This window comes from Vulpes lagopus, chromosome X (assembly GCF_018345385.1).
Source record: "Vulpes lagopus strain Blue_001 chromosome X, ASM1834538v1, whole genome shotgun sequence".
Taxonomy (NCBI): Eukaryota; Metazoa; Chordata; class Mammalia; order Carnivora; family Canidae; genus Vulpes; species Vulpes lagopus.
This window is the reverse complement of record NC_054848.1, coordinates 74968868-74981409: the sequence shown is the minus strand read 5'-3', so window position 1 is coordinate 74981409 and position 12542 is coordinate 74968868. Positions and strand designations below refer to the sequence as shown.

Genomic DNA, 12542 nt, shown 5'->3' with positions numbered 1-12542 from the left:
AGACACATAGATCAATGGAACAGAAGAGAGAATCCACAAACAGCCCCTCAACTCTATGGTCAACTAATATTCAATAAAACAACAAAGACGATCCACTGGAAAAAGGACAGTCTCTTCAATAAATGGCGCTGGGAAAATTGGACAGCCAATGCAGAAGAATGAAACTAGACCATTGTCTTACACCATACACAAAGATAAACTCAAAATGGATGAAAGATCTAAATGTGAGATAAGATTCCATCAAAATCCTAGAGGAGAAAACAGGCAACACCCTTTTTGAACTTGGCCACAGTAACTTCTTGCAGGATACATCCATGAAGGCAAGAGAAACAAAAGCAAAAATGAACTATTGGGACTTCATCAAGATAAGAAGCTTTTGCACAGCAAAAGAAACAGTCAACAAAACTAAAAGACAACCTACAGAATGGGAGAAGACATTTGCAAATGACCTATTAGATAAATGGCTAGTATGCAAGATCTATAAAGAACTTATTAAACTCAACAGCAAAGAAACAAACAATCCAATCATGAAATGGGCAAAAGACATGAACAGAAATCTCACAGGGAGACATAGACATGGCCCACAAGCACATGAGAAAACGCTCCACATCACTGGCCATCAGGGAAATACAAATCAAAACCACAATAAGATACCACCTCACACCAGTGAGAATGGGGAAAATTAACAAGACAGGAAGCAACAAATGTTGGAGAGGATGTGGAGAACCTTCTTGCACTGTTGGTGGGAATGTGAACTGGTGCAGCCACTCTGGAAAACTGTGTGGAGGTTCCTCAATGAGTTCAAAATAGAACTGCCCTATGACCCAGCAATTGCACAGCTGGGGATTTACCCCAAAGATACAGATGCAGTGAAACGCCGAAACACCTGTACCCCAATGTTTACAGCAGCAATGTCCACAATAGCCAAAATGTTGAAAGAGCCTCAGTGTCCATCGAAAGATGAATGGATAAAGAAGATGTGGTCTATGTATACAATGGAATATTACTCAGCCATTAGAAATGAGAAATACCCGCCATTTGCTTCGATGTGGATGGAACTGGAGGGTAGTATGCTGAGTGAAATAAGTCAATCGGAGAAGGACAAACACTATATGGTCTCATTCATTTGGGGAATATAAAAAATAGTGAAAGGGAATAAAGGGGAAAGGAGTAAAAATATCAGTGAGAATGATAGATGATGAGAGACACCTAACTCTGGGAAATGAACAAGAGGTAGTGGAAAGGGAGGTGGTCAGTGGGTTGGGGGGACTGCGTGACAGGCACTGAGGAGAGGCACTTGACGGGATGAGCACTGGGTAATAAGCTATATGTTGGCAAATTGAACTCCAATAAAAAAATAAAATAAATTAAAAAAAATAAAAAAATAAAAAAAAAAAAAAAATAAATTAAAAAAAGATACTACCCTGTATCTAATCTTATCTCCTGAAGCCAAATAGGCTTCTTCTCTTTCCATGGGACAATCAATCAATTATTTGAAGGGAACCACAAAATCATAGTCTGTTTTCCTCCAAGCAAAATATCCCCAGTTCCTTTAACATACCAAGCTAGAAATCATAAAGTCATCTTGTGTCCTTCATGCTTTACTTACTTCATCACCAATTCCTATCATTTTTTTCTTTTCAAAATACCCAACTTTTCCATTTCCTTCCAATCCCACTGTAACTACCTTAACCAAGGCCTTCAAATCTCTGAGATTACTTTATTCCCCTAGTCGGTCTTCTCTGGTCTCATCTCCCAGACCCCAATTCTTTCTCCATGGCTGCCAGATCCTTCTTATTTAAGTACTCTACCCATTATAGCCATCTTCCCTCAAAGAATTGTATACGGCAAAAGAATACCAGTATGTAACAAGGTCATAAAAAATGTTCAAAATTTCCTTTCATCCAGTAACTTCGTTCCTGGAAATGTATGCCAAGAGAATAAAGAAATCTGTATTATGAAGATGATCAATATAGTTCTCTATTCCTACAAAGACACAAATTAGAAATAACAGGGATGCCTGGGTGGCTCAGTGGTGGAGCATTTGCCTTTGACTCAGGGATGATCCCAGCGTCCAGGATTGAGCCCCACATTGGGCTCCTGTGGAGAGCCTGCTTCTCCCTCCACCTGTCTCTGCCTCCTTTCTCTCTGTCTCTCATGAATAAATAAAATCTTTAAAAAAAAGATTAGAAATAATAGGAAAAAATTTAATTGTATAACATCTATGGACTATGACTAGATTTTTTTAAATTTTTATTTATTTATGATAATCACACAGAGAGAGAGAGAGAGGCAGAGACACAGGCAGAAGGAGAAGCAGGTTCCATGCACCGGGAGCCCGATGTGGGATTCGATCCCGGGTCTCCAGGATTGCACCCTGGGCCAAAGACAGGCGCTAAACCGCTGCGCCACCAGGGATCCCATATGGACTATGACTAGATATTTGACTATGACTATATTTGACTAACTTTATATTCAGATCTATAAATTTATGTCCACTGTTTTGTTATTATACAGGAAACACAAATCAATATGGACAAAAATTAGAAAATTAAGATGCCACAATGAGAATTGCATTGTTACAGTAGATTTGTGGGATTTTCTCATTCAAAATTCAATGATAAAGCTTGTTTACTGATAGACACAATTGGCTAAACACTGAAAAGGTGAAAATATTTTAATAGATTTCTAAAAATATTAATTATTACATTAAGCTGGATATCAAGCTATACAATAGCTAAGGTAATAAGAAGTTATTTTAAAAGCCTCATAAACTATACTCCAGGTTCTCTTCAGATCATGTAAATCTTTGGCTTTTTCCTTAAAGATTTTATTTAATTATTGATTTGAGAGGGAAAGAAAGAGATGGAAAGCACAAAGGGAGAAATAAAGGGAGAAGCTAACTCGCCACTGAGTAGGGAGCCTAAATAAAGGCTCGATCTCAGGACCCCAGGATCACACACACCCTGAGCTAAAAGCAGATGCCCAACCCACTGAGCAACCCTGGTGCCCCAATCTTTTGCAATTTAAAAGCTTCATAAAAGGACGCCTGGGTAGCTCAGCGGTAGAGCACCTGCCTTTGGCTCAGGGCCTGATCCTGGAGTTCCAGGATCGAGTCCCACATCAGGCTTTCTGCATGAAGCCTGCTTCTCCCTCTGCCTATGTCTCTGCCTCTCTCTCTCTCTCTCTGTGTCTCTCATGAATAAATAAATAAAATATTTTTTAAAGGGAGGCGGGGCAAGATGGTGGAAGAGTAAGGTCCCCAAGTCACCTGTCCCCACCAAATTACCTAGATATCTTCAAATCATCCTGAACACTTACAAATTCGACTTGAGATTTATTTTTTTAAAGATTTTATTTATTTATTCTTGAGAGACACACACACACACACAGAGGCAGAGACATAGGCAGAGGGAGAAGCAGACTCCATGCAGGGAGCCCGACGTGGGACGCGATCCCAGATCTCCAGGATCAGGCCCGGACTGAAGGCAGCGCTAAACCGCTGAGCCACCTAGGCTGCCCTTCGGCTTGAGATTTAAAGAACAGCTGGGGGATCCCTGGGTGGCGCAGCGGTTTAGCACCTGCCTTTGGCCCAGGGCGCGATCCTGGAGACCCGGGATCGAATCCCACGTCGGGCTCCCGGTACACGGAGCCTGCTTCTCCCTCTGCCTGTGTCTCTGCCTCTCTCTCTCTGTGACTATCATAAATAAATAAATAAATAAATAAATAAATAGAAAGAAAGAAAGAAAGAAAGAAAGAAAGAAAGAAAGAAAGAACGAACGAACAGCTAGAATTCACGTTTCTATCAAGGTAGGAAGACGGGGGCGGGGGGGAGGGGGACAAAAGGCATCCAAGGGGGAGGGGCCCCGCGAGGAGCAGGGCTAGGGCCGGGGCGAGAGCCCCCAGGACAAGAAAGCCCCGTCCAAGAGAATCAGGGGCTTCACCAATCTTCCCGGACAGAAATGCGCTCGCAGGGAGTTAGAGCAGGATCCCAGGAGGGGCGGGGACAATCAGGCTCCCAGGGACACTAACAGAGCACTTGTGCCCCGGGGAGAGCAAGACACACACCAAGGCTGAGCTCCCTCAAGGGCTGCAGTGCGCCCACTGCTGGGCCCGGGAGCAGCTCGGAGGGGCTCGGTGGAGGCTCCGCGGAGAGGGGGCTTCCCGGCCGGGAGCGCGAACCCATCAGCGCAGCAAGGACACTCCTGCCACCAGGCGGCAAACTGAGCAGATCAGTGGACCACGCCCCTGGAGCATCCAGGCCCCTGCACACTGAGAGGTCTGTAGTTACTCCAGGAGCTGACTCCAGGCCTGGAGACCTGGCCCCTGCCACTGCTGTTGTTCCTCCTGGGGCCTCCTAGGATAAACAACACCCACTGAGGCTCACAGTGGCCTCTCAGGATAAACAGGTTAAACAACTTTCACTGAGCCCTGCACCAGGCTGGGGGCTGAGCAGCTCCCCCAAGTGCTGACACCTGAAAATCAGCACAGCAGGCCCCTCCCCCAGAAGACCAGCTAGACCGACAGGGGAAAAACAAAATATTGACCAAGCAGCACCGGAAAGTTCCAGGGGAAGTCGAGGGATTTACAGTAAACAGAATCAGAGGATACTCCCCCTTGTTTTTTTATTTCTGTCTGCTTCCTCCCCCCCCCTTTTGTTCTTCATCTTTTTTTTTCCTTTTTTCTCCTTTTTCTTTTTCTTTTTCCTTTCTTCTCTTCTCTCTTTTTCTCCTTTTACCAATACAACTTGTTTTTGGCCACTCTGCACTGAGCAAAATGACTAGAAGGAAAAACTGACCTCAAAAGAAAGAATCAGAAACAGGCCTCTCTCCCACAGAGTTACAAAATTTGGATCACAATTCAATGTCAGAAAGCCAATTCAGAAGCACAAACTACCAAAACTGGAACAGGAAGAAACAGAAAACCTGAACAGGCTGATAACCAGGGAGGAAATTGAAGCAGTCATCAAAAACCTATAAAGCTACTGGTGGCTCTAGAAAAAAGCATAAAGGACTCAAGAGACTTCATGACTCAAGAATTTAGATCTAATCAGGCAGAAATTAAAAATCAATTAAATGAGATGCAATCCAAACTAGAGGTCCTAATACCAAGGGTTAACGAAGTAGAAGAACGAGTGAGTGACATAGAAGACAAGTTGATGGCAAAGAGGAAAACTGAGAAAAAAAGAGAAAAAACAAAAGATCATGAGGATAGATTAAGGGACATAAATGACAGCCTGAGGAAGAAAAATCTACGTTTAATTGGGGTACCCCAGGGTGCCAAAAGGGACAGAGGTCCAGAATATGGATTTGAGTAAATCATAGATGAAAACGTTCCTAATCTGGGAAGGGAAACAGCCATTCAGATCCAGGAAATAGAGAGATCCCCCCCTATAATCAATAAAAACCGCTCAACACCTCAACATTTAATAGTGAAGCTAGCAAATTCCAAAGATACAGAGAAGCTCCTTAAAGCAGCAAGAGACAAGAAATCTCTAACTTTAATGGGGAGAAGCATTAGGATTACAGAAGACCTCTCCACAGAGACCTGGCAGGCCAGAAAGGGCTGGCAGGATATATTCAGGGTCCTAAATGAGAAGAACATTCAGCCAAGAATATTTTATCCAGCAACGCTCATTCGAATAGAAGGAGAGATAAAGAGCTTCCAAGATAGGCAGGACTGAAAGAATATGTGACCACCAAACCAGCTCTGCAAGAAATTTCAAGAGGGACTATTAAAATTCCTCTTTAAGAGGAAGTCCAGGGGATCCCTGGGTGGCGCAGCGGTTTGGCGCCTGCCTTTGGCCCAGGGCATGATCCTGGAGACCCGGGATCGAATCCCACGTCGGGCTCCCGGTGCATGGAGCCTGCTTCTCCCTCTGCCTATGTCTCTGCCTCTCTCTCTGTGACTATCATAAATAATAAAATAAAAATTAAAAAAAATATATATAAAAAAAAATAAGAGGAAGTCCAATGGAACAATCCACAGAAACAGGGACTGAATAGGTATCATGATGACACTAAACTCATACCTTTCAATAATAACTCTGAACGTGAACGGGCTTAATGACCCCATCAAAAGGTGCATGGTTTCAGACTGGATAAAAAAGCAAGACCCCCCCCAAAAAAAAAGCAGGACCCATCTATTTGCTGTCTACAAGAGACTCATTTTAGACAGAAGGACACCTACAACCTGAAAATAAAAGGTTGGAGAACCATTTACCATTCAAATGGTCCTCAAATGAAAGCAGGGGTAGCCATCCTTATATCAGATAAACTAAAGTTTATTCCGAAGATTGTAGTGAGAGATGAAGAGGGACACTCTATCATACTTAAAGGATCTATCCAACAAGAGGACTTAACAATCATTAATATATATGTCCCGAATGTGGGAGCTGCCAAATATATCAATCAATTAATAACCAAAGTTAAGACATACTTAGATAATAATACACTGATACTTGGGGACTTCAATGTAGCACTTTCTACAATCGATCGTCTTCTAAGCACAACATCACCAAAGAAACAAGAGCTTTAAATAATACACTAGACCAGAAGGATTTCACAGATATCTACAGAACTTTACATCCAAATGCAACTGAATACACATTCTTCTCAAGTGCACATGGAACTTTCTCCAGAAGAGGGATCCCTGGGTGGCGCAGCGGTTTGGCGCCTGCCTTTGGCCCGGGGCGCGATCCTGGAGACCCAGGATCGAATCCCACATCAGGCTCCCAGTGCATGGAGCCTGCTTCTTCCTCCGCCTGCGTCTCTGCCTCTCTCTCTCTCTCTGTGACTATCATAAATAAATAAAAGTTTAAAAAAAAAAAAAAAGGAACTTTCTCCAGAAGAGACCACATACTGGGTCACAAATCAGGTCTTAAGCAATACCAAATATTGGGATCGTTCCCTGCGTATTCTCAGACCATAAGGCGCTGAAATTAGAACTAAATCACAAGAAGTTTGGAAGGATTTCAAACACGTGGAGGTTAAGGACCATCCTGCTAAAAGATGAAAGGGTCAATAAGGAAATTAAAGAAGAATTAAAAAGATTCATGGAAACTAATGAGAATGAAGATACAACCATTCAAAATCTTTGGGATACAGCAAAAGCAGTCCTGAGGGGAAAATACATCACAATACAAGCAGCCATCCAAAAACTGGAAAGAACTCAAATAGAAAAGCTAACCTTACACTTAAAGAAGCTAGAGAAAAAACAGCAAATAGATCCTACACCCAGCAGAAGAAGAGAGTTAATAAAGATTCGAGCAGAACTCAATGAAATAGAGACCAGAAGAACTGTGAAAGAGATCAAAAAAACCAGGAGTTGGTTCTTTGAAAGAATAAGATAGATAAACCATTAGCCAGCCTTATTAAAAAGAAGAGAGAGAAGACTCAAATTAATAAAATCATGAATGAGAAAGGAGAGATCACTACCAACACCAAGAAAATACAATTTTAAAAACATTATGAAAAAAAAAATAAAAATAAAAAAAAATAAAAATAAAAACATTATGAGCAGCTATACGCCAATAAATTAGGCAATCTAGATGAAATGGACCCATTTCTGGAAAAACACAAACTACCAGAACTGGAACAGGAAGAAATAGAAAACCTGAACAGGCCAATAACCAGGGAGGAAATTGAAGCAGTCATCAAAAACCTCCCAAGACACAAAAGTCCAAGGCCAGATGGCTTCCCTGGGGAATTCTATGAAACGTTTAAAGAAGAAACTATACCTATTCTACTAAAGCTGTTTGGAAAGATAGAAAGAGATAGAACACTTCCAAACTCATTTTATGAGGCCCAGCATCACCTAAATTCCAAAACCAGACAAAGACCCCACCAAAAAGGAGAATTATAGACCAATATCCCTGATGAACATGGATGCAAAAATTCTCAACAAGATACTAGCCAACAGGATACAACAATACGTTAAGAAGATTATTCACCATGACCAAGTAGGATTTATCCCTGGGATGCGAGGCTGGTTTAACACTCGTAAAGCAATCAATGTGATTCATCATATCAGCAAGAGAAAAAAGAAGAACCATATGATACTCTCATTAGATGCAGAGAAAGCATTTGACAAAATACAGCATCCATTCCTGATCAAAACCCTTCAGAGTGTTGGGATAGAGGGAACTTTCCTCGACATCTTAAAAGCCATTTACGAAAAGCCCACAGCAAATATCATTCTCAATGGGGAAGCACTGGGAGCCTTTCCCCTAAGATCAGGAACAAGACAGGGATGTCCACTCTCACCACTGCTGTTCAACATAGTTCTGGAAGTCCTCGCCTCAGCAATCAGACAACAAAAAGACATTAAAGGCATTCAAATTGGCAAAGAAGAAGTCAAACTCTCCCTCTTCGCCGATGACACGATACTCTACATAGAAAACCTAAAAGCCTCCACCCCAAGATTGCTAGAACTCATACAGCAATTTGGTAGCGTGGCAGGATACAAAATCAATGCCCAGAAATCAATGGCATTTCTATACACTAACAATGAGACTGAAGAAAGAGAAATTAAGGAGTCAATCCCATTTAAATTGCACCCGAAAGCATAAGTTACCTAGGAATAAACCTAACCAAAGAGGTAAAGGATCTATACCCTAAAAACTATAGAACACTTCTGAAAGAAATTGAGGAAGACACAAAGAGATGGAAAAATAGTCCATACTCATGGATTGGCAGAAATAATATTGTGAAAATGTCAATGTTACCCAGGGCAATTTACACGTTTAATGCAATCCCTATCAAAATACCATGGACTTTCTTCAGAGAGTTAGAACAAATTATTTTAAGATTTGTGTGGAATCAGAAAAGACCCCAAACAGCCAGGGGAATTTTAAAAAAGAAAACCAGAGCTGGGGGCATCACAATGCCAGATTTCAGGTTGTACTACAAAGCTGTGGTCATCAAGACAGTGTGGTACTGGCACAAAAACAGACACATAGATCAATGGAACAGACTAGAGAACCCAGAAGTGGACCCTCAACTTTATGTTCAACTAATATTCGACAAAGCAGGAAAGACTATCCATTGGAAAAAAGACAGTCTCCTCAATAAATGGTGCTGGGAAAATTGGACATCCACATGCAGAAGAATGAAACTAGACCACTCTCTTGTACCATACACAAAGATAAACTCAAAATGGATGAAAGATCTAAATGTAAGACAAGATTCCATCAAAATCCTAGAGGAGAACACAGGCAACACCCTTTTTGAACTTGGCCACAGCAACTTCTTGCAGGATACATCCATGAAGGCAAGAGAAACAAAATCAAAAATGAACTATTGGGACTTCATCAAGATAAGAAGCTTTTGCACAGCAAAAGAAACAGTCAACAAAACTAAAAGACAACCTACAGAATGGGAGAAGATATTTGTAAATGACATATCAGATAAAGGGCTAGTTTCCAAGATCTATAAAGAACTTATTAAACTCAACAGCAAAGAAACAATCCAATCATGAAATGGGCAAAAGAATTGAACAGAAATCTCACAGGGAGACATAGACATGGCCAACAAGCACATGAGAAAATGCTCCGCACCACTTGCCTTCAGGGAAATACAAATTAAAACCACAATGAGATACCACCTCACACCAGCGAGAATGGGGAAAATTAACAAGGCAAGAAACCACAAATGTTGGAGGATGTGGAGAAAGGGGAACCCTCCGGCTCTGTTGGTGGAATGTGAACTGGTGCAGCCCCTCTGGAATTGTGTGGAGGTTCCTCAAAGAATTAAAAATAGATCTGCCCTACAACCCAGCAATTGCACTGTTGGGGATTTACCCCAAAGATTCAGATGCAATGAAACACCAGGACACCTGCCCCCCGATGTTTATAGCAGCAATGTCCACAATAGCCAAACTGTGGAAGGAGCCTCGGTGTCCATCCAAAGAGGAATGGATAAAGAAGATGTGGTTTATGTATACAATGGAATTTTACTCAGCCATTAGAAATGACAAATACCCACCATTTGCTTCGACGTGGATGGAACTGGAAGGTATTATGCTGAGTGAAAAAAGTCAATCTGAGAAAGACAAACATTATATGGTCTCATTCATTTGGGGTATATAAACAGTAGTGACAGGGAATAAAGGGGAAAGGAGAAAAAATGAGTGGGAAATATCAGAAAGGAGACAGAACATGAGAGACTCCAAAGTCTGGGAAACGAACTAGGGCGGGTGGAAGGGGAGGTGGGCGGGGGGTGGGGGTGACTGGGTGACGGGCACTCAGGGGGGCACTTGATGGGATGAGCACTGGGCGTTTTTCTATATGTTGGCAAATTGAACACCAATAAAAAATAAATTTATATAAAAATATTTTTTAAAAAAGAATAAATAAATAAAAATAAAACCCTTATAAACTTGGTGCCTGGGTGGTTCACTCAGTTGAGCATCTGACTCTTGATTTTGGCTCAGGTCATGATGTCAGGATCATGAGATAGAGTGAATTAGAGCCCCACATTGGGCTCTGTGCACAGTGCAGAGTCTGCCTAAGATTCTCTCTCATATAAATAAATTTAAAATAATAATAATTACATTATAATAATAAAAGCCTCATAAAATAACTGAAGTTTTAGCTAATTTTACTACCTGTCATTGCTATTACCTTTAGCGATCCCCCAAAATGAAGCCTCTTAGGTCACTTATCCTTTCTTATACTCTATATTTCCTTCCCCTTTTCTTCAATTTCATCATTTCCAAATCTTTCCATTACAGTTCTCAGAACTTCTATTCTATGGTAATCTAAACCTATATCTTCATATTCTTCAAAGAATGGTTTCTGTTTTCTTATTCTAGTCATATCCTGGCTCTCCCTCGACACCCAAGGATGCTGTTTCCTCTGAATACATTTCCATATCCCACCCAACATCTGGAGGTAAGCACTGCCCTTGCTTCCTACTACCAACATGAGAATATAAGCTCCTTCTTTAAGAAGGTAAATATAAAATCAGAATAAATGTCCCTTAAGGAAAAAATCTGAAAAAAGTAAAAATTTTAAAAATTAAAAATAAATAAAAATTTTTAATAAAAGAAAAAAAATCTGGTCCCCCCCCAACATTCCCCCCAAACTGCTCACAAAGGTAGCACAAAACCTCTGTATTATCAATTTCAAAAGAAACTTTCTTTGGCCCTTATCCTTCTGGATCTTTCTGGGATATATGGCAACATTTTTCCTTTACTACTTCCTGATATCCTGTATTCCCTTTGTGTCCTTTGCACTACTATTCTTCTGGTTATTTTCATACCTTTTGAGAAGGTTCTTTCATAGATTCTTCTTGTTAGCTAAGAATTCAATACTGAGTATTCCCCCTGAGTTCTGTCCTTGGCCCACAACTGTTTCCTTTCCTCTATCCCTTTTTCTCCACAGACTCCCACTCTCAAATATATGTATGTGTGTATAATTGTGTATATACTTATTAGATTAGGCCATATGAAATTGCCATTGATCAAACATCTCTGACCTATAAAAATGGCAATTTCATATGGTTCAACCTATACTTATAGATAAACAGCTCTCTAAATTGGTGGAATAAGAAAAGAGATAAAGAATAGTCCAATTACAAGATAGGAAGAAAATCACAAAAGGCTGCAAAATGAAGTTCCTAAAAATGCATTAGCTGGGGAGAAGTGCTTAGGTACTGTCATGTGAATGATGATATTGGTCAGGTAGTAAGTACAAGTAATATAGATAAACCTCAAGTCCAAGTTATTGTGACAGATAATAAAGTGCCATTTCAATATGAGAAACACTAACCAGGACAAAACATTTTTCCTATAAATGTGGCCAACAGTAAGTGATTTAAGGTGAGAACCATGTTACAAAAGAAACATTGCTTATTGCCCCCCGATGTTTATAGCAGCAATGTCCACAATAGCCAAACTGTGGAAGGAGCCTCGGTGTCCATTGAAAGATGAATGAATAAAGAAGATGTGGTTTATGTATACAATGGAATATTACTCAGCCATTAGAAACGACAAATACCCACCATTTGTTTCGACGTGGATGGAACTGGAGGGTATTATGCTGAGTGAAATAAGTCAATCGGAGAAGGACAAAAATTACATGGTCTCATTCATTTGGGGAATATAAAAAATAGTGAAAGGGAATAAAGGGTAAAGGAAAAGAAATATGTGGGAAATATCAGAAAGGGAGACAGAATATGAAAGACTCCTAACTCTGGGAAACGAACTAGGGGTGGTGGAAGGGGAGGTGGGCGGGGGGTGGGGATGACTGGGTGGCGGGCACTGAGGTGGGCACTTGACGGGATGAGCACTGGGTGTTATTCTGTATGTTGACAAATTGAACACCAATAAAAAAATAAATTTATTAAAAAAAGAAACACTGCTAATATTGTTTTTCTTCTGGAATAGGAATAATCATTTTATACAAAAGTGGCTCTCAGACTAAGTGGGGTAAAACTCTTGGAAGCCACAGTGGTCTTTTTGAGGAATACCCCAAAATAGTATTAATTTTATCATATAAGGTTAGAACAATTTTATTATCAGAAAAAAATTTTTGTTATAAT

General features: G+C 40.7%; 1 protein-coding gene across 2 annotated transcripts in view; it reads right to left on the bottom strand.

The window, feature by feature from the left end:
- CENPI (centromere protein I) overlaps nt 1–12542 on the bottom strand; it is a 78922-nt gene that overhangs the window by 35374 nt on the left and 31006 nt on the right. The gene's annotated exons all lie outside the window — the stretch shown is intronic.